At 41.1% G+C, this 27,268-nt stretch overlaps 1 protein-coding gene across 6 annotated transcripts in view; it reads right to left on the bottom strand.

Annotated features, from left to right (window-relative positions):
• The window catches only part of HECW1 (HECT, C2 and WW domain containing E3 ubiquitin protein ligase 1), a 424,961-nt gene that overhangs the window by 377,511 nt on the left and 20,182 nt on the right, over window positions 1-27,268 (bottom strand). The gene's annotated exons all lie outside the window — the stretch shown is intronic.

Here is a 27,268-nt window from a genome sequence, read left to right as displayed (position 1 = left end):
ATTATAATTGCTAAAGAAATTTGGGGGGAATAAAAGAAAGTCAAGGAGATGCATTAAAAGCATTTCAAATGTTCAGTAATTAACAGTGTTGTCCTTGGACAGGTGTTGACAGACCAGTGGAACAAAAAGAAGTTCTAAAAACAAACCCCAATACACTTAAAACTTTGCAATTGATGGAAATGCTGTTTCAGAATAACAGGGAATGGACGAATCACTCAAGAGTGGTTCTAGGAGATTATGGAGGAAAACTATACCTCTGTCTTATTAAAACAAAGTCTAAACACTGAAACACGAAAGGAAATCCATTAAAGTATTAGTAGAAAACACTGGTAGAGAGTTTCCTCCTGTTGGGGGTAAAGGTGGCTTTTGTTTTTCTACCCATAATGGCTAAAGCCTGACACTAGAAAATGAGGGGCTGAGAATTCTAACTACAGACAGAACAAAATATTTTTTGTCTAAAAAATAATCATAAAATCCAAAGACAAACAACAAACTGGGGGAAATATTGACAACGTGCAAAAGGCAAAGGTTGGTATTATTTACAAATAAAAAGTATCTCAAATTATAAGACAAACAACAAATATAGGCATAGATGATGGGCAAAGATCACGAAGACACTACCCCAAAACTCAGAAAGTGCAGACCCACAAAAGCATATTAAAAGCTGCTTCATTTCAGTAGTTATCAAAATAACTTGAAGAAAAACAAGAGTTCCATTTTCTCATTTGTCAATTGGCAAAGATTTTAATAAATGATAACTGCTGAACTATATTTGCAAAGATAGCACAGAAATGCTGGTTTTCATATACGTTGGAATTTACAAATTTATAAAGACTTTCGAGTGGGCCATCTGGCAACACAGATCAAAAACCTTAAAAATCTGCATATACATGTACCCAAGTTCTACTTGTAGGAAATTTTTTGAATGAAACTAACAAATCCGTGTGTAAAGATTTAGCTATAAGGATATAAAGGTCAGAGTTACTTGTACAAAGGAGAGATGGTTGACTAAATAAATGGTCAGACTCACACAACAGAGTGAAAGTTTAATGCAATGATTCTCAAAGTGTGGTCCCTAGACCAGCAGCTCTAACATTGTCTGGGAACTTGTTAAGAATTCAGACCCTCTCGCCTTTCCCAGACCTACTGAGTCACTATTTAATGCACTTTTATTGCATCCTATGAATGTTTGATTTATTGTACTTATAGACTGAATGGTACTTTTTGTGCACCTGACTCTTTCATTTGAATGGAAACTTTTCTGAAGTAAAGATACATATTTTATCAGTAGTCGTTTCCACAATGCCTAGAAAAATGCCCAGCTTTGCGAATGGGTATGTATCCATCAGGACAGGCTAAATCACACTGTGGTAGCAAATAACCACCTTTATCTCATTGGCTCAATCCAACAAAATTTCCTTTTCTGAATCATACCATGTGCCAAATCTTGGTCAGGGAGAGAGGTCTGTTTATCAGGAACAGACACTGATGGCAGCTTCAGCTTAACACATGCTGCCCGGATCACCTCTGTGTGGAAAGACAGTGTGGTAAATAGCCTCATAAATCTCAACCTAGAGGTAACATGTATCACTTCCATTCATATTCCACTGGCCACTCTAAGGCACATGACCACGCCTAACTTCAACGTGTGGGAAAGTGCAATCCTACCACACATGAAGATGAAGAAGCCAAAAATACTGGATGACAGTCTTAGGGGCTGCTATCAAAGGTTTAGAGAAAGAAACACAAAGTTATTAGTACTCATTAATATATTTACTCGCTAGTGATGGTTTCCTATGTCCATTTCTCTCTTTCGATACTAATCAAAAGACACATAGAAGCAGGTGGCTTTATATATCTCCTTGACATTACAGGTGTGTTACTGCTGAAATATCTATTACTTTTATCCATTACGTGTGGCAATTTGAATATGAATAAATTCATATTTATTATACATTTTATTCATCGGTTTTTCATAGGTACAAAGATAAAAGAAATAACCATTGATTAGCAATGGCCAATAAGCAAGGTGAGAGAAGATGCCCCATAAATAATTGAATATTTGAAGATACCCCATAAATAATTCACTTAATTCAGTGGACATCTATTGAGGGCTGCTCTGGGTACATGAGGATGGCTAAGACCTAGATTCTGGCCTCAGCCCAAACGCAAGCACACCAGCATGCTAGAGTGCTACAATGAATAATTTATTCTTTCGATGGTAGTTTTTCATGTATTACACTTTTGTTATCATGTGTTTCTTTTATAATTTTGTTAAAAGATAATTTTAAAAAATTAGCTATCCTTTTCATCAGAGTTCAGAATTGGTGTAATTTACATTCTCTAATTGCATGTTCTTAGATACTTAACTGCAGCTGCTAATTTTCTTCCTGTCTAGCTGTCATAGGATTCATTCTCGAGTTACTGTTTAAAACACTTAAACAAGAAAGGGACAAGTGAAATGTAGTTCCTTGCCAGTTCAAGTGGCTTCATCCATGAATCAAAGACACCAGGCCTATGTCTTTCCTGTTCATTCATAAATTCACTAACCATTACACCTGTGAGATTGTGCTGGGCACATGAGATGGGCAGGGCCCATGTGAGCACAGCAGGCCAGTGACAGCAAGGGTTCCCACCAAATCCATTCCATAAAATAGGTGTCTTTGTATCCCATGATAAATGCCTGCCAGCTTTATTATCTTGGAGATATAATTATAGTAGAGAAAGACCATAACAATAATTTAGTACTTGATAAATATAGGAATACATATGCAGTTAAGTCTATCAAATAGTATGTTTAAATTGATCTTCACATGTTTACTATACAAAGTATTTAAAAACATATACTTATAAGTCTTTTGCCAAAGTAAAATACAATTTCCATCAACACTGCATAGTAATATTTTTAAATGTGTATTTATTTATTTAGAGAGAGAGAGAGAGAGGAGGAAGACAGAGAGAGGGAGAGAGAGAATCCCAAGCAAGCTCCGTGTTGTCAGCACAGAGCCCAACACAGGGCTCGAACTCACAAACTGTGAGATCATGACCTGAGCTGAAACCAAGAGTTGGGCGCGCTTTACCCATTGAGCCACCCAGGTGCTCCCTGCATAGAAATTTTTAAGAAGTTCAAATTTATTATCATACAGATTTCTTTTGCTCTGTTCACTAATTTCACTCAACACTCCTCTATGTATGCCCTTCTTGAAAATTTCTTTGGCAAGCTCTAAACCATTTTTGTCTCCAAGGCCTCCTTTGTTCTTCCCATTTCCAGTTGCCATGGATCCTAACCCTCTTGGTGTGGTCTCTGTTTATTGTTCATTTAAAACAATTTTACCTTTTGAGGGCATCTGAAAGAGTTGTTAAATTTGATAGCAGTATATAGCGTCTCCATAGAGACATTTACACTCATAGGCAGTTTCATAATTTCTAGGGACTTTCCTATATATGATCTCATTTACTAGAACAAAGCACGGGCTTGTGATTTTGAAGGTTATGCTACAAGTTAACCAGTCTCCCACAGGCTGCTCTTCAGAGGTGCATGGATTTACTGCATGGTTTGAAAGCCAACTGCAGACTCACCAAATACTGCAAGGCACAGCCTGAGGGTGCAGTCCGTACCCTTTGCAGGTCATGCAAAATACAAGCTGGAGGCTGAGGAGGAATATCCAGGTAGATTCAACACTGTTAACAATGTCCTAGTCCTGAGGTTACATATCTTCTTTGTATGTATCACATGTTATATAATTTTTAAAAGAAAACAAAAAGACAACGCCAGAACATTTACAAAGAGAATTACTCTTGTTTCACTACGTCAGAAACATTACTCTGCACAAGTGCATCTAGAACCTACCGAAAACAGAGCTATAATGGCTGAGACCCCCCCACAGGACTCTGGTCTGGCCTTTGATTGAGCCTCAAGTAGGAAACACCAGAGCATGGCTTAGACACTCCTGCTTCCTGCATTCAAACACACAGAGTTCTTAAAATTTCCTCATTGGTGGCAAACCCAAGAATTGATTTAAAAAGTACTATTAGAATTGAGATGGAATTCAAGGAACGTATCAGGATTAAAGGCTATTTCTCCAGAGAGAAATTGCGTTTCTAACAACTATCAAAAGACAACTGAAATATTGAAAGTAAACAGCTCTTTTATCTTAACAGCAAGAAAAAAAAATACACAGGCATGCACCCAGAAGTATCCTATATTCGTGAAATGGTAAATAAGGACCATCATCATCTTTTATCTCAGTTCTGTGTGCTTTACACAGACTCTTTCTACTTCCACTGCAGCTCCACCGTGTGGGGGTGGTCGTTAACGTCCCATCTGGGCCTGAGGAAAAGGAGGTCAGGACAATGGACTAAGCCATCAGATGCCACTCGGCTCTTGGAGAGCCAAGCCAGAAACCTTTGTTTTTCTTCAAAGTCTTTCCACTCCCCACAGTCCTTGGGTCAGCTCCTCGATCCAGGCAGAAAAAAACTGAGATGTTGTAGAAGACATTTGAACTGAATGCCGAGTCATCTATGTTCCCAGATGGGAAAACTCAATATTAAAAAGAACTTTTTTTTGTCTAAAAGTAATGCAAAGATTTAATGCAACTTCAGCCAAAATCCAAATGGGATTTTCTTTTTGACAGAAGAGCCTTTTTGTGGCGATGCTACCCCAAAGTTCCTGGGTAGGCACAGACAGGGAACGAATGCATGTGCTTACCTCTGCTCCCTTCTTTCAAGCTAATGAGATAGCAAAAAACTTGAGAAGCAATAAAGTTACAAGAACCAAAAAATACAGGAGATAATGACAATGAATGAGAGATAACCCACCCACCTGTTTTTGAACCATAGGTGGAAAAGGGAAATGTGATTAGCAAAAAAGAAAGCAGATACCAAAGAACTAGCCCAAAGAAAAAGCGGTCAGCAGAAACAAGCCAATTCATACTGCAGAATCCCAGAAAGTTCCAGAACTGGGGGCGGGGGGGCCGGGTGGGGGTAGAAATAGGAGAAAATAGGGAAAGTTGGCTTGTACATCTTCTTCCTCCATCCCACAGCAATACATAAAAAGTTTATCCCCAGAGGGAATTTTTTAAAAGAAGCTCCAGATTACAAGGCACCAAGCACAGAAGAGGCGAGAGGTGCATCACTGAACTGCGCCATGTTGACCCCCACCTGATCCAGCTCCCAGCACTCTGGCAGTCAAGCTCAAACCCAGAGGCAGGAGTCTAGTCTTCTTTTCTGGGAGAAAATGACCAGCTCAAGGGAAAACACTGCTAGATAATGAGGACTGGAGGGCTCTTCCGATGAAGTAAGGTACAGCAACTGATAGACTAAATCTCATTCTTAAATATGACCAGACAGCCAAGGATGACCATATTTTGAAGAAAAGCTTCTAGTAGGAAATATAGAGATTAAAACCAACAGACACATTAAAAGGATTTGGAAGAAAAAGACATCAAGCAGCAGAAAAAAAAAAAAAAAACAACAGTAAGGGGAAAAAAGGAATGTTATATGAGAGAGTTCATCCACGAAACAAGAACGGAGTCTATAAAAAAAGAACAATAAAGAGTAGTATAAAGCTCTCAAAATTAAAAGTAAAATACAATTTTTTGAAACTAGTTGGAACTTTACTTCCAGATTATTACAATACTGTTCATTTATGTCTCTTATTTTAGGATTTTTTTTATCAGAGTTACATTAAAATTCTTCCAAATACATGTTTTAAAACATACTCTGGTTTATCTATGAGATTAGCAGTTTCAGTGCTTCATACTGTTTCCTATCTGCACTGACTTCCCTTTTGTTGGTTCTGCATTTTGATGGATTTTAATGAATAGTGAACATTTTTCCAGAAATAATGCATTGGTAGACTATTTACACAGTACTGCCAGGTCACAAAGTATATTTTGTTGTGTGGCTCTACGAATACAAATTTGTTTACATAAAATACTCTAGCCTCACAATCCTGGTGAATCTTGTTCCTTTGTCAGCCCATTAGTGAAGCAAATGAGCTACTTGATAACACTATTGGTCTCTTCCATCTTTTTTCTTTTTTTTTTAATTTAAATGTTTATGGATTTTTCTCTTTATCCATGAAATTAAAACATATTGTTAGGATATGTATATGTGTGTGTCTTTTTCAATATCCTATATAGGCTCGGGGGGCACTTTTACACCGGAAACCACAACACTTTCTTTAGCGCAGGTAAATTTTCTTCTATATGTCTTAACTTTTAAAAATTTATTTTAGAAATTGTGGTTTATATACACAATGGAATACTACTTGGCAATGACAAAGAATGAAATCTGGCCTTTTGTAGCAACGTGGATGGAACTGGAGAGTGCTATGCTAATGAAATAAGTCATACAGAGAAAGACAGATACCATATGTTTTCACTCTTATGTGGATCCTGAGAAACTTAACAGAAGACCATGGGGGAGGGGAAGAAAAAAAAAAGAAGAGGTTAGAGAAGGAGGGAGCCAAACCATAAGAGACTCTTAAAAACTGAGAATAAACTGAGGGTTGATGGGAGGTGGGAGGGTGGGTGATGGGCATTGAGCAGGGCGCCTGTTGGAATAAGCACTGGGTGTTGTATGGAAACCAGGTGGACAATAAATTTCACATTAAAAACATTTCTTCTCTTCTATATATCTTCAAGTGTTGTTACTTCACCACCTGCTCCAAGTTAGAGTGTGTGAGGGGAATACATGTATGTTAGATACTGTAAACCTATCCTCTTTAGTCACTTATTTTTTGTAATGCCTATTTATTTACATCTTCACTCTGTTCTGTGAAAATTCCTCAAATTAGATTCTAAATCCGCAACTCAATTCCTAGCAGTGTTTAATTGGGATTTGTTGCCAGTATTGGTGGGACTCTGTCAGCAAGCAAATTTTCAATTTCCTTTTTCAAAGCAGCCTACTTTTTTGGCACAATATCCTCCTTAACTGTACTTCAGATAGCTAATTGGAGTGTATTTAAATGCCTCTTCTATTCTGTAAAAATTCATTCTATTTTATGTGTTTTCCTTGAACATGCCACATCTTCCCCCCCACTCAATTTGACCTGCTGCTTCTCTTTCAAGTATCTTCAGCCAAGGTTCTTCATTTTTTGCCCATATTTACCAAATGAAAGTATGTATCAATTGCTTTTACAAGAACAGGTTTTACTAAGTACTTTCTGTGTGCTAGGCAGAGTACTAAATAATATAAATGTTATGTCATGCAAACTCCGAAATAATTCTATGAGATAAATGTTATTACCCTGCGTGTTGCTTGGAGGTGAAAGGACACAGGTAGCCTTGCTGAGTTATAAGTTCTGTTCTGTCCAAATTACTGAAGTCTTTTGGCCTCTCAACTCTGCTTGGTCCTCCAGCCTCTGCTTGGGACCATGGAGACATTTGTGCAGTCAGAGCTATGGGTGCTTGGAGGAAGTCCGGGACGAGCACCTGAAGTGATTTTCCTTTCTCTTTTCTGTATTTGGTGTGTGAGCACAGTCAGAGGAGACCTCCTTCCTTCTGCCCAGGTGGAAGCCAGCCGTGGCTCAGGCCCACTGCACCTAGTGAGCAGGCCACCATGTGGAGCCTGGGGGCAAGGCCGCAGCTGCCCTTGGTGGGTATGCAGGGTCAGACGTCTAAGTCCTTCATCACCTACCCCACCCCTCCCAACCTCAGTGACTCAGGGCCGGGATTTTGAGGGGTCTGCGAGGACACCCTTTTCTCTGGACACCCTGCTTTGCTTATACCGGGTTGAGGATCACAAATCACTGGTTGATTTCTTGGTCATTCTGATCTCTTTAAAATGTTGCTTAAGTGATGGTACCCTTCCATGTTAAAAAATCTGAAATCAATTGCTAATATTATTAAGCAGTGTTATGGAGAGTGTTAACTAAAAGCTTAGGTGCCAGAGTCACATAATCTTGGTTCAAATCCTTGCTTTATAAATTACTGTGAACTTGAGCAAGCTATTTTACTTCTCTAAATATTTGCTTTTCTGTAAATTAGCAGTAATAACAGGCTATTGGACAGAATAAAGCATTTAGCACAGTCTTAGTTTGCAGTAAACACACTAAATATTATCATTATTTTTTATTCTAAAACCTCTATAGTCAGCAATGCTGCTAGGATATCTAAGACCACCATAGTAATTTAGAATTGTTTGAGTTCTAGCTTTGGGGGAAGAAAAAGAGGTACAAATAATAGAAAATTAAGTGAAAAACCATCATTATTGACAAGTGATATGACATATAAAGTCTAAATAACGCTATTATGTAAGTGGTTTTGCAGGTAAGAATGGCTTAAAAATATGAAGAATATACCTAGAGATGTGTCTACTTTTTAAATTTATTCATTTTTGAATAGTGTAGACTTACCAAAAAGTTGCAAAAATAAACGACTTCCAGTTTACCTTCCACCAAGCATCCCCTAATGTTAACACCTTACATCACCATGATGCATTTGTCAAAACTAAGTATTTGGGTAATGCAATAAACTAGAGATTCCATTTACACATTTTACTGTCCTTTTTCTGTTCCAAGATCCAGTCTCAGATCCCCCAGTCATGTCTCCTTTGGTGTCCTCCATTTGTGACAATTCCTCAGTCTTTTAGTCTTTCATGATCATGACACTTTTATTTATTTTTTTCAACGTTTATTTATTTTTGGGACAGAGAGAGACAGAGCATGAACGGGGGAGGGGCAGAGAGAGAGGGAGACACAGAATCAGAAACAGGCTCCAGCCTCTGAGCCATCAGCCCAGAGCCCGACGCGGGGCTCGAACTCACGGACCGCGAGATCGTGACCTGGCTGAAGTTGGACGCTTAACCGACTGCGCCACCCAGGCGCCCCCAGATCATGACACTTTTAAAAGAGTTCTGGTCTGCTATCTTGTAGACTATCCCTCAGTGTAGGGTCATCTAATATTTTCTCATTAGATTGAAGTTCCGTGTTTTACATAAGTGTACCGGAAGTGATGTGTCCCTCTTAGTGCATCCTATATGGAAGTGCATATCAATATACGTCATTATTGGTGATACCAATTGTGATCCCTTGGTGAAGGTGGGGTCTGCTGAAAACGTATTATTTTCCTTCTGTAATCAATAAATACTTGATATTATGCAAATATCATGTTTGTTCTCAAACTTTTACATTCTAAATTTAGCATCCATCCAGATCTTACCTGAAACAATTACCATTGGGGCGGGGGGGGGTGTTCTATTGGTGATTTTCCATTTCCTTAATTTTTTTCTATATTTACCAACTGGAATTCTTGTCTAAGGAAGAGCTGTCCCTACATGTTTAAGACCCATTGAATCTCAGAGCTGGAGACTTCAGGCTCTTCCAAGGCCTCATACGCCAGCAGCACTGGCATCACCTGAGAGCTTGTTAGAAATGCAGAACCTGAGGCCCCACCCAGGACCTGTTGGATCAAATCTGTATTCTAACAAGATTCTGGAGTGATTCGTGTGCTTCAAAGCTCATTTTAGCTCCATGTTTATTAACGAGTTTAACAACTGAAGCCACACTTGGAGTGAGCAGCAGAGCCAGTCAACAATCTGTCTCCTGACTCCCAATTCATGCTCCTCTTCTTACTTGGTTAATCCATTCCCAAAAGAAACCCAAGGCACACAGGCTGCAAGTCAGAGCTGAATTTAATTTAAATATTTAGCACTATTTATATAAAATATATATAAATTCATTCTTTTTTTTTTAATTCAAGTATAATTAACATACAGTGTTATATTAGCTTCAAGTGTACAATACAGTGATCAAATGCTTCTATACATTACTCAGTGCTCATCACAGTAAGTTTACTCTTAGTCCCCTTCACCTGTTTCACCCAGGCCCCCCACCCACCTCCCCTCTGGCAACCACTGGTTTGCTCTCTGTAGTTAAGAGTCTGTTTTCTGTCTCTTTTTTTCTTTATTCATTTGTTTTGTTTCTTAAATTCCACATATCAGTGAAATCACATGGATTTGTCTTTCTCTGACTGACTTATTTCACTTAGCCTTATACTCTCTAGGTCCATCCGTGTTGTCCTGAATGGCAAGATTTCATTCTTTTTTATGATTGGGCAATCCTTCACTATATATATATAAATGAGATAATATACATACTATATATAATTATTTATATATCATATATAATATATATAATATCTGTAACTATGTATATATTATATATACATATATAAAATTTACATTACATAAACATTTACATATATAAATATATATAAATTTTTTTATATATGTAAGTATTTATATATATATATATATATATATATATAATATGTATACTGTTTTCCACAGTGGTTGCACTATTTGCATTTCCACCAACAATGTGCAATTATTCCTTTTTCTCCACATCTTCACCAACACTTGTTATTTCTTGTGTTTTTTATTTTTGCCATTTTGACAGGTGTTATCAAATGATATCTCATTGTAGTTTTAATTTGACTTTCTCTGATGATGAGTGAGATCAAGCATCCTTTTATGTGTGTTGGCCATTTATACATCTGCTTTGGAAAAATGTCTTTTCAGATCCTTTGCCCATTTGTACTTGGATTATTTGTTTATATTATTTACTTGTTAACCTCTCTGAGCTTTAGTTTCTACATGCAAATGAAGGAAATATTAACAAACTTTAAGGATAACAGTGAAGACAAGAGATAGCATGTGAAAAGCCACTGGTGGAGTGATGGACACAGAGATGTGCATGTGCATGCGTGCCCAGCTGTGGGGAGTGCGCACACCTCCAGCTACACCTTCAGGGTCAGCCTCAGTAGTAGACAGCTGCCTCACCCAAGGTCATGCCCTTCAGAAGGTGACTCATATCTAAAGACAAGGATACAGAGGCCCAGACATTTTGGCCCCACAGAAGACAACCCTGTGATCATTGAAATGTGATCATTTTCAGTGCCAGAGGCACTCCCTACTAAACATCCCAAACACCCAACTCCATATCACAGTCCATTTTCAGGAGAACCAGAAACTGCCACATGATAAAAAGACGGTCTGAAGAATTGGGAATGGGTGTTATGAGTATGATAATATGATTGCTAAGCTTGTGGGGAAACACCTTTGCATATTGTCCATATCACTCAACACGACTTGATCCTGCTTGCATGAAGAACCCATGTCGCACCCCACACAGTGTTAGTTACAAAGACAGAGACTCCAGCAAAACAATGTTTTCTGTCAAGACTGAAAACTAAATGAGATTGTGCAATTAACCAAAATACGGTTTTGTCAAGAGTACTGTGGCCAGTGGGCGGTGCCTTCCCAGCCCAAATTCTCCTCATATTCACCTCCTGATAGAGCTCTATCAAGGGCCACCACTGGGGAACCCTGGGCCAACAGAGGGAGGGTCACAACTGGTTTTCTAACAAAACAGAACAGAACAGAACAAAACAACCTAATTTTACACTAAAAAAACTCATTGTTTCCTGAACAACTCTTTGCTTACCCTTGTCAAAAAAGTCCACAGACAGATGTCAGCAAGTTAAGGACACCCAAGTTGTGAAGAATGTGGACCTGAGTTTTGTAGTTCTGCTTTTTAAAAATGCTTCTAAAGTTTTTCTGCACCTCTATTTCAGCTGTTCTGCAATAACAAAGGAAAAACTACATTGGGCTTCTATTGTAAAGGAATGCACCCTGAAAGTGAAATGAAATCATGTTTCTTCAAGCAAAGGGCAAAATGTGCTCTATATCGCTATCTCTACAGGCAGAAACAGTGAAAATCAACTATTTACTCTGATGAAAGATCTCTTAGCCTGAAGTGTTATTCACACACACACACACACACACACACCACATTCTTGCATGATTAAGTCCCTATTGCCATTAGAAAAACCAGAATAGGCACATGAAAATGCTTGCCTGGGCACTACCTATTATTCTTTAGCTCTGGCTTTGAAAGGTTGGTAAAGATTTCCTTGGAAGATAGACAACTTTAATGGTCTTTCAGAGAAAATTTTAAAAGTACAAAATGTCCATTACCCACTGCTGGCCAGAGGCAAGTTCCTCAAGGGATACCCAATTGTACTAGCACATAAAGCAGCCTTAAAATAGTCTTTAGAAGCAATAGGGCCCCCCGAGGTGCCAAATAACCCAATTCTTATGTCCCCATTTATGATCTCTATGCTCTCCTCATGTTCTTTGTCTTCGTTTCCCGTGTCCACATTTTCTGAGTTATGTACTATATTATACTGGGCAGTGGAAGCGGTGGGAAGCTCTGCCTGTGTGTGGACACGGGGCTTGACCAACCCCTGTGAATGATGGCTGCTGATACACCCCGTTTGTCTTGCTTGTCTATAGCAGAGTGGGAGTATCCAAAGTCTGGTCCATTACACGTCCTCCATGTCTCTGCTTCAGAAGCTCCTCTCTTTAAAAACATGACAACCCCGTGGACTAAATCTTGCTCTAGCACCCTCAGGTGAATACCCTCACAATTGCCAGCGCAATTGCAGTGATGCTTGGGCAACTTATAAAGGCTCTAGACTCTCTCTATTGGATCCTTATATAAATGCTCCACACCTCATTGTTTTCACCCATTAAGGCTTATTCAGTATTTATTATTAATTTAAAATTTTATACACTGTCGTATAGACAAAAATATTTTCATGATGACATGAGTACACATAGTCCAGTGATTCTCAACCAAGGAGCGATTTTGCTTTCCAGGGGACATATGGAAATGTCTGGACAGATTTTTGTTTGTTACAACTGGGGGTAATTGAGGCTGCTCCCAGTGGCAGAGGCCAGGGATGCTGGTAAGCATCCTACAAAGCATAGTGCAGATCCCCACAAGGAAGGATTTTGTGGCCCAGAATGTCAATAGTGTAGAGGTAGAGAAACCCTAAATTCAATACCGTAGAAAACTGAATGGAAAAGGAAGTAAGGACAAAGCAAAAATTGGAAGCAGGAAGGTAGGATTCAGTCAAAGGCAAATATTTTGTTATAAACGAACCACAGATAATCTGCTCTGAGCTCCCTATCACCCAAACCAAAGAGGGAAAAATACCACATGTTAGAGGAAACAGTGCCCAAGAGATAAAAACTAACCACAACCACCCTGGGGAAGTTTCTTCTGGCCAACAAATCTGATAAGAATTCTTCCTAAGGCTAGCACAAAGGAGACATAGGGTGATGGAGACGACCACATCTTCCATCATAAAGGCCCCAAATGCTATATCCAAGGGTGGTTTCAGGGAAACTAGCTCTCATAGCAGCCCACAGTGCAAGGATGTGACAGAAACCAACACAAGAACAAATCTACAAAGGACCAAAACTGGTAGAGCCAGTCCACTTCTGCTCTGTTTTGCCCTGGTGGTACCATGTAGAAAACAGAGTATTGGGCAGACCATAGATCTTTCAGAAAATATATCATGTACTCTGTTTCTCACAACCACACCCCAGTGACACTTGGGCAACAGGGGGTTTGAAGATATCTCCTGCGGCACTGAGTTAGAACAGATGGATTTTCAACAAGGGGAGTCCGCCGAGGTACACTGAAAGAGTGCTCCGTGGCCACAGCCAGAAGCTAGACTTCCCAAGCAACAAGACATGTATCCATTGCAAGTAGGAACTGTTCATTCAGATATAAGAAAAAAGGAGGGCAAAACAACTCTGATTTTACCAGTGACATATCACTCAACTGTATTAAGGGGGCAACAGACACTAGACTGAGTTTGCACAGCTTAATCCATAATCCAATCAAGATCCAAAGGCCAAGGAAAAATTACTTAAAAAGTATAAAATAAATCCTATTGAGAGAACTAGCAATGTATTTGAAAAAACGTAAAATATCGACTTGATACCATGTACCAAATGTATAGCTTATCTACTCAAAGATTCAAATGTTAAAAATATAGCCAAGAAACAATTAAAAAGACATATGTTATTTGGCCTGAATTTATATCATCCATTCATCTATTCTTAGAAAGGAGAAGGCATTTTAAGGCTACCCTTCTTGCAAAGCAAGAAAATAGTGAATAAAATATTGATAATTTTATTAAACCAAGTTTAATGTCATGGGTTTTTGCACATCAGAAATGCCATAAAACCTTGGACCCAGATTTCAGTGTCTAATTCCACTCTCCCATAAAGAAACCAGAGCTACTTGGAGAAATGGCTGATGCTAGCACTGAAACAGGAAATATATAAGATGGGCCTGCGTGTCTTTGGTGGTACCAGGAACTAAGGAAGTGCTCAAGCGAAACCAAACCCAAAAAACCCACATGATGATGGGGTATGTAAAAAGAACACAGAAGTCAACTGAAAAAGCTCCCAATGCCCAAAGCGGGAACAATTTGAGCAACAAAATAAATAATGTATCATCGGATTATAGCTTGAAGCATAAAATAAATACTCATGAGTCTGTACCGACATAAATAAATGATTGAATGAACAAATAAGTGGAGGAGAAGAGACAAATCTCCCGTGGAGAATAATTCCAAATAATTTCTGTAGGTACTCTGCCCTCAAGGAGGTGGGGCACAGCTCTCACTCCCAGAGTATGAGCAGCACATTGTGAATTCCTGTGTGGAAAGGAGAAAGGAAGAGGACTTCACAGTGGAGAAACCTGACACACACCTCATCCAGGTGATCAAGGTCAGCATCAACAGTGACAAGTCACAATGACATGTGCCCTTGATACTATGTGAAAATGGCACTCTGCCTCTGTGGTCTTCCTCCTCAAAACATACAACCTCACACCAACTGTGAGAAGAAATCCCAGTAGAGGGACATGCCACAAATACCTAACCAGCACTCCTCAAAACTGTCAATGTCATCAACAACAAGGAAAGTCTGAGAAATTGTCACAGCCAGGAGGAGCCATGATGACTAAATGTAATTTGCTATTCTGGATGGAATCCTGGAACAGAAGAGTGATGTTAGGTAAAAATTAAGGATATCCAAAAGTCTGGCTTTCAAGTTAATAATATACAAATACTGGCTTATTAATTGTAACAAACGTACCATATTAATATTAGATATTAATAGTAGGGAAAACTGGGTGTAAGGTATACCGAAATTCTCTGTAATAAATACCTTTGCAATTTTTCTGTTAACCTGAAACTGCTGTAAAATTAAGTCTATCTTTAAAATACCACAGTCCTTCAAAAAGTTAAACACAGAATTACCAAAGAACCCAGCAATTCCACTCCCAGATTTATACCCAAAAGAAGTGAGAAGAAAACAAATATGTGTGCATAGCAGTATTATTCACAACCGCCAAAAGGTGGTAGAAACAGCACAAATGTCCACCAGCTGATGAATGGCTGAGCAAATTTGAACATATACATACAGTGGAGCATTATTCAGCCATAAAGAGAAATGAAGTACTGACATGTGCCACAACGTGGATGCACCTCAAAAACATTATGCTAAGTGAAAGAAGCCAGACTCAAAAGGTCACATTTTTAAAAAAGATGTGCACAGGGGCACCTGGGTGGCTCAGTCGGTTGAGCATCTGACTTCAGCTCAGGTCATGATCTCACGGTCCATGAGTTCGAGCCCCGCATCGGGCTCTGTGCTGATGGCTCAGAGCCTGGAACCTGCTTCGGATTCTGTGTCTCCCTCTCTCTCTGCCCCTCCTCCATTCATACTCTGCCTCTGTCTCAAAAATAAAATAAAACATTAAAAAAATTTTAAACAGATGTGTACAGATTTATTTAAAAGGAAGGTTATCTTTTGAATAAACCAGTGAAAATTGGCAAGAACCTAAATGCCCAGCAACAGGACCTGAGTTAAACTGGATTATATCTATATCTAAGGACCAAAAAAAACAGTGTCAGAATAATCTTTCATTATTTGAAGATATTATCACAATAAATAATGGGGAAAAATGACTTGCAAAAGGTTAAAATGTGTATGTGTTATGCATGTACATTCATATGGTGATAGAAGAAACACTTAGATTTTCTATAATGATTATGGATCTCCATATACAGAGAGAAATATTATTTAAAAATAGCAAAAGGTTTAAACATTATTATATTATCCTGATAGATTTTTTTCACTTAGTGATGAAAAATGTACCTAAGGTCTTCCTGCTTCTACAACTGAGCTCTGGTCAGGGAGCTGGCTTGAAAATAAGAGCTAAAGGGAGAACCATTTGGGGATCACAGTTAGCAAACCAAGGGGTTGATGAATTAAAGAGTAGGGGACTTCATCTTAAATATTAGGATGGGGCACTTGTGTAGCTTAGTCGGTTAAGAGTCTGACTCTTGGTTTTGGCTCAGGCCATGATCTCATGGTTCATGAGTTCAAACCCCCCTTCAGACTCTGTGATGACAGTGAGGAGCCTGCTTGGGATTCTCTCTCTACCTCTCTCTCTCTCTCTCTGTCCCTCCTCTGCTCACTCTCTCTGTCTCTCAAAATAAATAAACTTAAAAACAATTTTTTAAAAAATAGGATAGACCTCACTGTGGGTATGTGGCCGTGCCTGCTGAGTTGATGAGGAGAAATGAACCAACCCTCAGAGTCCCACTTCTATGGGTAGAAGGTCCTCACATGCCCCTATCTACTTTCTAGATTAATCAAGCGAAGTAAGGCAAAGTTACTAATGCCCAATCAGAAAGAAGTGTGAGGCCTACAATATTTAAATAAACGACTTGTCTTTCAAATAGAAAGCTGATAAAACTTCTTAAATTCAAAAGCATCTTCCTCGAGTCATAAAGGGATAAGAGATAAAAAGTTAAATTGTCAACGAGTCTGCGCTGGACCCAGGAGAGCCACTGCTATTAGGCAAACACCACATCTCCCAAACTTGTGTATGCTTTGTGTTTTATTTTTGTGAGTGATGGGGTGTTCTTTTTTTTTTTCTTGCTTTTTTTTTTTAAATTTTTATTTATTTTGAGAGAGAGAAAGAGCACATGAGTGGGGGAGGTACAGAGAAAGAGGGAGAGAGAGAGAATCTCAACAGGTTCCATGCTGTCAGTACAGCCTGATGTGGGGCTTGATCCCATGAACCGTGAGATCATGACCTGAGCCAATATCAAGAGTCAGACACTTAACTGACTGGGCCACCCAGGCGCCCCAGGGATAGGGAGTTTTTAGAAAGACTTAAATTTGCTACAAAACAGTGGTCCCCTTTTCAAATTCTGACTCACATGCCCTGTCACCAACCTGGTCAATGTTTTGGGGTATGTGGGTTGGGAAGTGAGGATATGTGTGTGGTAAGCTCATTAATAGTTATTTTCAAACTGGGAACCAGAAGACAAACCTCCAGGTGGAGCAGATACATCTTAATTTATTAAGATTTATCTCTTATTAGGTGAAATCCCCGACTAAGCTTCAGAGCTCCTCAGAGAGCAGCAGGTCTCTGAATCACCCGCTTTCTCTCCTACCCCGTGTCACGAGCAGCTTTGGGACACCCATGTATAGGTTAAGAGGAGGACAGGATGACCACTTGTTAGTAACAGTGGAAGATTACTAACACTTATTAAGGGCACTATGGGCCAGTCACAATGTTAGTCATATTACATGTATGTCCTCATTTACACCAGGAACACCCCTAGAAAATGAGCACACAGTCATTCCAATTTCACGGATGAAGAAACCAAACTTTTAAACTTGCCCAAGACCCACAGCTAAAAATGTGTGCAGAGCCCCTGCTCTTGACCTCCACATAAGTCCACCCCACTAGATGCTCCATTCCCCTGTCACGAGGTCACCCCTGAACACCCTGAGCCAAGTCTGTGGAAACCAGGGCAGGGCGAGGCAGCTGCTGAGGGCTGGAAGGCCCAAAATCACCAAAGAGGGGACAGATAAAAGGGGTAGTGATGTCCCCAGCGCTAAAGCAGCATCCTCACCCACACGAGGGAAAGGCAGCTGCAGCAGCCGGGGGGCCGTTCAAGGGAAGCAGCCAGCCCACTCCTCACAAGGCCATTGCCAGCAGTAAGGAGAGGGTCCCCAGTGAGTACAAAAGACACCCTGTGCACTCCCGCTGCTGCTTAACGTCCCAGTGCTGCAGGCAATGGAGCTGCTGAGGGCAGGGTGGCTGTGGACAGAGAGGTATGCCGGGCTGCCAGCTCCATGAAGGCCAGAACCCTGGGTCAGCAGAAATGGCAGCCAATCCTAGCAAAGTTTTCTCACTTTTCCTCCCTGTAATCAGCGTTGGGAACAGGTGGAGGGCTTGGAGAATCCACACGAGGTGGTATCTCGGTGTTTGCAGACTGTCTGTCTCAGAGCCTCCCTCCCGATACAGTGCCTCTCATCTCCATCCCATCAGAAGGCCCCTCCTCAGGGTAGCAGACCAGGCCAATGTACCAGAGAGCTTTCTAGGAGTACCAAAGTCAATGTTGGAGACAACACTGGGATAGGGCAGAGGGTTTGGGTCCACATCAGGGTGGGGTTGATGGTTTACAAGAAGGAAAGACCAAGTCCCAGGGAAGCAACGAAAATGAATTATAGCCCCACCTCTGGATGCACACTGTGGAGGCATTGTCCCACAGACCATTCAGTTGCCTCCATACCCAAGAAGGCAGATTGGGTCCAGGCAGGCAGTGGGGCAGGTCAGACCAGAGCTTGGCTGAGCACTACATCACAACGTGAAATCCAGGCTCAACCTGGAGATTTGTGCCCATTGATCTAAGCATGAGGGATGGGGTCCTTTTGGGAATGACGAGTAAGGGTTTTGAGCAAGTCTTCTATAGTCCTGGGAGGGGAGGGAAGGGGCACTCCAAGTGCCAGGCCTTCATGCACAGAAGCCAAATCTCTCCCTTACCCAGGGCACGCATGGCCATCTTGCCAGGAGTGTGCCCAGGCTGAGGAATCATAAGGGAGAAAGTACACATTTAAGTGGATGGATAGAATAAATGGTGGCAAGCTAGGTAAAATAGGAGCCATTAATTTCATAAGACTCCTCCAATCCTTTTTTAAATTGGAGGTGATAACAGAGGCAACTCATTCTGTTCCAGATGTGACTATGAGGTAGATCTTGGAGCAGCCTGGCCCACACTAGTCAACCACAGGACTCTGGTCAAGTCTTTTCTTTCTCTCTCTTTAAGTATGTACGTTTATCGAACAGTCGCAGCATCTCAGCCAATGCCCAGGGAGACTGAAAGTCTTCGTACATTCGAATTTTGGTGGCAAAAAAGGGGGTCATGATGACTGACTATTCAAAATTGAACAAAATAGTCCATTTTGGAAAAGAGACAGTCTCTTCAACAAACAGTGTTGGGAAAACCAGACAGCAACATGCAAAAGAATAAAACTGGATCACTTTCTCCCACCATACGCAAAAATAAGTTCAAAATGGATCAAAGACCTAAATGTGAGACAAGAAACCATTAAAATCCTAGAGGAGAACACAGACAGTCAGTAACCTCTTTAACACTGGCATACCAACTTCTTTCTAGATATGTCTCCTGAGGCAAGGGGAAACAAAAGCAGGAATAAACTATTGGGACTTCAGCAAAATAAAAAGCTTCTGCAGAGCAAAAGAAAAAATCAACAAAACCAAAAGGCAGCCTATGGAATGGGAGAAGATATTTGCAAATGACATATCTGATAAAGGATTATTTTCCAAAATATATAAAAAACTTATAAAACTCAACACCCCCCAAAAAATAACAATCCAATTAAAAAATGGGCAGAGGACATGAACAGACATTTTTCCCAAGAAGACATACAGATGGCCAACAGACACATGAAAATATGCTCAACGTCACTGCTCATCAAGGAAATACAAGTCAAAACTGTAATGAGATATCACTTCATACCTGTCAGAATGGCTTAAATCAACAACGCAAGAAACAACAGGTATTGGCAAGAATGTGGAGAAAGGGAAACCCTCTTGCACTGTTGGTGGGCATGGAAACTGGTGCAGCCGCTCTGGATAACAGTATGGAGATTCCTTAAAAAGTTAAAACTATAAAACTAGAAGTACCCTATAATCCAGCAATTGGACTACTAGATATTTGCCCAAAAAATACAAAAATACTGACTCGAAGAGATACACGAACCCTGATGTTTACAGCAGCACTACCAACAATAGCCAAATTACAGAAACAGCCCAAATGTCCATCAACTAATGAATGGATAAAGAAGATGTGGTATATATACAATGGAACATTACTCAATTGTAAAAAAAGAATTAAATCTTGCCATTTGCAATGACATGGATGGAGCTAGAGAGTGAATATAATGCAAGTCAGTTAGAGAAAGACAAATCCATGCGATTGCACCCTTAGGTGGAATTTAAGAAACAAATGACCATGGGGGAAAAAAGAGAGGAGCAAACCAAGAAACAGATTCTTAACTATAGAGAACAAACTGATGGTGACCAGAGGGAGGTGGTGGGGGGATGGGTTAAATAGGGGATGAAGATTAAGGAGTGCACTTGTGATGAGCACCGGGTGATGTATGGAAGTGTTGAATCACTGTATTATACACCTGACACTAATGTAACACTGTATGTTAATGAACTGGAATTTAAATAAAAACTATTTATTTTTTTAAATGCTTATCTATTATTTTTGAGAGAGAGAGCATGAGCGGGGCAGGTGCAGAGAGAGTGGAACAAGGGATATGAAGCAGGCTCTGCACTGACAGCAGAAACCCCGGATGTGGAGCTCAAGTTCACAAACCTCGAGATCAGGACCTGAGTTGAAGTTGGATGCTCAACTGACTGAGCTACCCAGGTGTTCCCAAATAAAAACTTTTTTAAAAAAAGATATTAGCTAAAGAACACATAACAAAAATTTTTTTTTAATAATTAGATATTCAGTTGAGAAAAGAAAGAAACTAACAAGTATTCAGGCAGAAGGTGAAAAAAATGAACTATATAAATTACATAAAAGCAATGCTTTAATGAGCAGACTGGGCAAGGTCTGGGCCATTCTCCTTAGGGAGATGTGGGGAGGTGTTTGGAAGGCAAGGAGTTTCCTGGAACAATGCATCTCATATTTGGAATGACTTGAAAAAAAAGCATACAATCAAAACACTCGGTCACATTGCACAACTTTGGGGAACAGAAATTCCAACTGACCCCTACCACCTTCCGCATTCCAGTTTTTAAATCCTGGGTCAAGGTACAAAAAATGAATAAATGCATCCATGCCAACATCATCTCATCTTCTGTGCAAGTGTCGTCTCGTCAAGAAAGGAGATAATGTGCCATCTGCCTGGAAGCATTTGAGGGGGACGATGGACAGGCTGGACTCGTGGTTCTCCCACTTACTGACCACATCTGCTGGAAGGTGGGCAGTGAGGCCAGGAAGGAACCACCGATCTACGCAGATGTCTGCACTCAGAAGCACGATGATCTGGCCTTTCACGCTGGGGGTCAGTGGGGAGATCCCTTTCCATCCTATTGGCAAAGTCTGGGTATGGGTGGTCGCACCAGACAGACTGCATTGGTATACATGTCACGTGTTGTGGACGGTCAATGTCATACCCACAGTGGAACTGCAGGTAGTTTCATGAATGCTTTAGGATCCCATGCCCAGGAAGAACCCAGGGCGGTGGAACCACTTGCTGCCAGTGCTAAGGACTTAACCTTCCGAGGCTCACAGCTCTTCTCCAGGGAGGAGCTGGAGGCTGCTGGCCATCTCCTGATCCAAAGTCTGGGGCAAAACTGCAGGGCTTTTCCTTGAGGCCTCGCACAATTTCCTGCCTGGCCTGGTGGTGAAGCTCTGTGAGGATCTCCTAAGGCAATCTGTCAAGTCCCAGCCAGCCAGGTCCAGACACACGATGACACGCACGGGTAGATGGGTGCAGTGTGAGTGAGCTCGTTGCTTGAGTCCCTCGCACAGCTGTGGTTATGGCCAGAAGTGTGAAGGGCAGCATGGCTGGCTAGGGTGCTAGATGTCTTGAATATGATCTGGGTCATCTTCTCCTGACCTTAGGGTTTCAGGGGCTTCTCATGCAGCTTTCTAATGAATGTGGTACCAGATGTCCATCATCCCAGCTGATGACAGTGCCATGTTCGGTGGGGTACTTCAGGCCAGTGCCCTCTTATGATGGGTCCCCTGATCCACCTACAAGTCCTCCTGGCCAGGAGCACCATCATGCTAGGGGACCCCCCACAGTGGGAGGGAAAACAGCCCCACAGCCAGGATCCTCCATGACAGACGGGGCTGGGGCCCAGACAAGTCAGGACCCCTCATTTCTGAGCATGAGGAACATGAAGCTAAGTGGATGCTGAAATTTGGTCCTAAAAGAACCAATATTTGAGCATGGCAGATCATCCAAAAACCGTGCTGTCAAATTCCATGTATAAAACAAAACAGTAGAAGACATAGCTGGTGGGCAGAGAAGCCAGGCCGGGGGTTGGCGGGGGGATGTAGAAGGTGCGGAGCTAGCGTGGTTGGTGTCACTCCCGAGCTGAGAATACGAGGGCACACTGGCTCTGTTTGTGAACAGGAGCAAAGCAGGTTGGTCTCCTCAAAATAACAGCAAATCATCCTGGCACAAGGAGGAGCTAACTTCCTCCAGGCTCCTCTCTGGTGCTGCCTTTCCCTATAGTAGATTCTGCGCGTGAATCCATTTCTAAGAAGTTTCTATTTGGGAGAGAAAACTGCACTCCTGGAGGAACTCTGTAGTGTGTATAAGAATCACCCAGGAACTTGTTTTAAAATGCTGATTTTAGGCAACATCCTCAGCAGGGGACAGATTCCAGGGCTCCTCCCAAGAGCTCGGAATCTGCCTTTTTAAATTAGTGTCCCTTAAGTATTTCTGATGTGGGAAATCCAGACCACATGGTAAGGAACAAAAGCAGGCATCCCACTCCTCAATCAGACAGACCCCAATACTAGTCAATCCTAGTGTTCAGATTCTCAGAGAATTTTCTCCATCATAGAATATGTGCAACACAGGGCGACAGATAAATACAGACAGACCGATAGACCCCAGTCCACACATATTGTGAGCATTTTCTCAGGAGGAATAAAACACTGCAGTCAATTGCATCCAAAAGGCCAGAGGCTAAATTAGGACCAGAGGCAAAAATCCTGTGGTATCATTTAGAGTCTGGCAGTGGCCCCTCTGGCGCTGACATAATTCGGGTGGTGAGTTCTCCCTACCGTTACAGAAGATTTTTATTTCCTCAGTTCCTTACAAACTGTGGAAATCAGTTTTCTAAAATCTAAATTTCTCACAAACGTGTGATATTAAAACCCAAGAGAAATGTCTACGCTCTCGGCTACATTCCAAGAAAGGCACACTCCAAGGAAACCACTGGCCCCAAAGGCACAGCGGATTGCCTCACGTCGCTCAGTTTGATGGATCAGGGGGCCAAAGTTCCTTGCCTTTGGACAATTCCTGGACAGGCAACTTCTGATGGATTCCAGAACCAGGTGGGCGGGGCTCCCTAGTGAGTGGAATCGAGCGTTTCCTCAGGACTCCACTCAGTGGATTCAGGCAAAGAGCAGCTCAGCCTGGGGGTGCAAGGAATGGAGGTGGAAAATGTCACCATCCAGTGCTGGCAGACAGACAAGTCACCAGCCAGCTTTCTCCTTACCTAAGAAAACAAGGGCAAGACAGACTGCGCTACGTCGTGCTCTCCTGATCTGTGGGAGAAAACTGAACAACATATATTGAATCGCCATTATAATCGTCTAAGACTAGACTGATCATGACATCCTTTGGAAACGACCTTCCCAAAAAATAAAAAAAGATAAGCTAAGGGTGACGAAAGCTGGAAGTGACAGACTGGAGAGTTCTTGGCGTGGATGAGGGCTGCAAGGGAACAGCAGCATTACCCCAGCACTTAGACCTGCTCACAGTGAACGGAAGACTGACCTCTGCTCAGGAGGAATTCATGAGTAGAGCACAGTAGGATTTTTCTGGAGAACTGACGTGAAAACACACAGGAGCTTTCAGAGGGGCAGCAGTCGCTTGATGTGAAAGAAAAAGCCCTTGTAACCTGTGCTCTCCTCATTGGTCCTATGACCCTCTTAATTTCAGCTCTGCCTCATCCTTCTCCATGTAGCTAGATAAAGAGACGCCATAATAAAAATGACAACATTTGAGAGACATTGAAAGAAACTAATGAAGAGAAATATAGATTAAATAAAATTAAAAAATGAATTTCAAAATCCTAAATGTCAAAGATTAGAGACGAATAGAAAGAAAAAAAAATAAGAAAGAAAATCATCGAAGATATCAAGTAAGTATAAATTTAACAACAAAGAGAGATAAAACTGCTTAAAATGCAGTAATATCAACATAGCTGTGAGGAACTTTCATTCGACACTTGTTGTCTAGGCACTGGGCTAAGGACTTTAGGCGCATTTTGTCATTCAGCATTTAACTCCATTTTATAGATCAGAAAACTGAGGCATATCCAGGAGTCAAACAGCTTGCCTAAAGATACTCAAGAGAGGAGCTGGTGGAAAGAGCAGGCAAAATCCCATGCTCTGACCCCAAGGTTGCCCCCTGCAGCAGGGCACTGTACTTCTCTTTCCAAAGATGAAACTGATAGCATCCAGGGCAGGCCATCCCAGAATATGCCACTTTTGATTAATTGATTGATTATTCTGAATTAACATTACTTGAGAAAGAGCTGATATGAGAAGGATGCTGACCCTTCTGTCCCCCTAAAAGCAGAAAATACACTTTCTCATGGGAAGGGTAGCCTCCCTGTACCAGGAGGTGGAGAGACGCCAGAGATAGGGAATTCAGGGACAAGATGGTTGTGTAAACAAACTTGGCTTACTTTGTTCACTAATTAGTACCGGAGCCTAAGTTTCTTTGTCTGGACAGTTCTTCAGAAATGTATTGTTTTTACGTTTATAGGTATAAAATCTGCCTGCTTGGTTCACTTCTTGGGGTCTCATATTCTTCTGGGGCCCTCATACGTACATAATTACATTTGTTTTTCTCCTGTTACTCTGTCCTCGGTTAATTTAATTATTAGATTAGTTAAGAGAACCACAAGGGGTAGGAGAAAATTTTCCCCTCACCAACAAAATCCTCAAAATCAATAATGAGATAAAGCAATTAAGATAAAATTCAACTGAAGTTGAATTAAGAAAATAAAAGACTAGAGGCACCTGGGTGGCTCAGTCGGCTGAGCGTCCGACTTCAGCCCAGGTCATGATCTTGAGGTCTGTGGGTTCGAGCGCCGTGTCAAACTCTGTGCTGACAGCTCAGGGCCTGGAGCCTGCTTCTAATTCTGTGTCTCCCTCTCTCTCTGCCCCTCCCCCGCTCATGCTCTGTCTCTCTCTCTCTCTCTCTCTCTCTCTCTCTCTCTCTCTCTGTCAAATATAAATAAACATTAAAAAAAATAATAATAAAAAAGAAAAGACTAGAAAGCTGAGAAGAATAAGAGAAAGGGTGTTAAACTTCTAAATCAAGGGGCGCCTGGGTGGCTCAGTTGGTTAAGCGGCGACTTCAGCTCAGGTCATGATCTTGCGGTCCGTGAGTTCAAGCCCCGCGTCGGGCTCTGTGCTGACAGCTCAGAGCCTGGAGCCTGTTTCAGATTCTGTGTCTCCCTCTCTCTGACCCTCCCCCGTTCATGCTTTGTCTCTCTCTGTCTCAAAAAAAAACAAAAAACAAAAAAAAAAACAAAAAAAAAACCGTTAAACTTCTAAATCAAGCAAAATTTTAAAAAATCAAAAGCAGGAAAATTACAAAAAAAGGAAGTTATTTCAATAAGATAGACAAGGAAGCAAAAAGAGAACAAATTAAAATGGCATAAGTGAGGTGAAAAATACCATGTTAAAGCAAAGCTGAAATGCCAAATGTTACAAAAAAGAAAATGTGACAGTAATAAACTAGGAAAACAGGAGTCTGTAGGAAACAGACTCCCACAGCATGGTCTCCCCACGGCACCAAGACCAGCTCTGGCGTCTTGGTCACACATCATGCTATAGAAAGGGCCTTCTGAGCACTTTTAAGCCAAACTGGTGGCAAAACTCTAGCAAAGCTCCAATTTTACCTCGATTACAGGGTTTACGACAGCCGAGGCTGTTTGACATGGTGTGTCCCATAAAAGACTATTTCTAAAATATGTTCTAAAAAAAAAAATAAGAGCCTCATGGCAGATACTTCTGGAATGCCGCTGGAGTGCCCTCTGGGGTGGTGTCACCGGACCCCTTCCAGAGGCACAGTTCACATCAGAGCTGCTCGGTGCCAAGTCCAACAACCTGTCCTGCTACAGCTTTGTGCTGCACACACCAGTGTACCAAAAACCCTGAGAAGTCCTGCAACAAAGAAATCTGTTTCTCTTTGTTGAAGCCACCTCATCTGACCTTGAAAATCCCAAACTTTTTTCCATGGATCAGTTCTATTTTCATCCTAGAAGCAGTTTTATGGAAAGCACTCCAGAATATGTGGTCCTAACAAAGGGTCACTTGGTCTAAAAGGGAGGGCAGTCTTTACTAATGTATAGACCATACCATACTAATTTAAAAACAGATGCCATAGACATAGATTAGGAAAATGAAGCTTCCATGGGGGTGATAAATAGATCACGCAGACAAGTACATATGCAGACAGAAAAGTCAGGCCTTTTGTAACAGCAATTCAGGAACCAGAAATGTGGGCAATAGGACATGATAAATGAACATCACCAAAAAGACCCTAAACTCCTGCCTCCCGGAAGAAAAACCACCTGGTGCTTCATGATTAATTTACTGGCAGTGCTAGAGCAATCTGTGCTTCAGGAACCAAAAAGAAAAAACAAAAACTCATGTTTTCGATAAAGAGACATTCAACCCTCAGCAGAGATTAAGCCACTGACTACCTGTGCCAAGACAGTATAGAGCACAAAATGAGAATTTCACCAAGCATTCCAATAGTGCCCATACAATGGGCCATGCCCACCTGAGCAGCACAATATCAACCTACAGAGAAGGATGGCATGTTCTTGCATTACCTCTCAAAGTCGGGTGGTTTTTATCCTGACTTTTAGAGGCAGGAAAAAAGACTGTCTATTTATTGCCCATTCTTTTTGCTCATTCATTTGTGCAATGAGACACTTAGATGAGAGTGATGTAAAAGGAGCAACACACAAATCAGGTGAAATTATTTCCAAATGTACATAAACCCTACTTAATTTATAATGGTCACAATCATTTTTTAAAGCGCATTGGTTACAGAACAATCTGATCACTGGATTTGAGCTGGTCTTTGGGAAGGGGTAGAATCCAAACTGGTGATAAAGAATGGAGAAAATATTCCAGGAGGGGGGCAGGGGGGAACCAAACATCATAAATAAGATTTAAGAGCTGAGGATGAGCACTGAAGGGGTGTGTGAGATCTGCTAATGAGTATCCGTCCTCGACAGCAGTGGGAATCACTACAGGCAGATGAACGTGGAATCCAGCAATGG

Source organism: Herpailurus yagouaroundi, unplaced genomic scaffold (assembly GCF_014898765.1).
Source record: "Herpailurus yagouaroundi ecotype Mexico unplaced genomic scaffold, PumYag 100, whole genome shotgun sequence".
Classification (NCBI taxonomy): domain Eukaryota; kingdom Metazoa; phylum Chordata; class Mammalia; order Carnivora; family Felidae; genus Herpailurus; species Herpailurus yagouaroundi.
The sequence above is the reverse complement of the archived record's forward strand: the minus strand, read 5'-3'. Positions and strand labels throughout refer to the sequence as shown.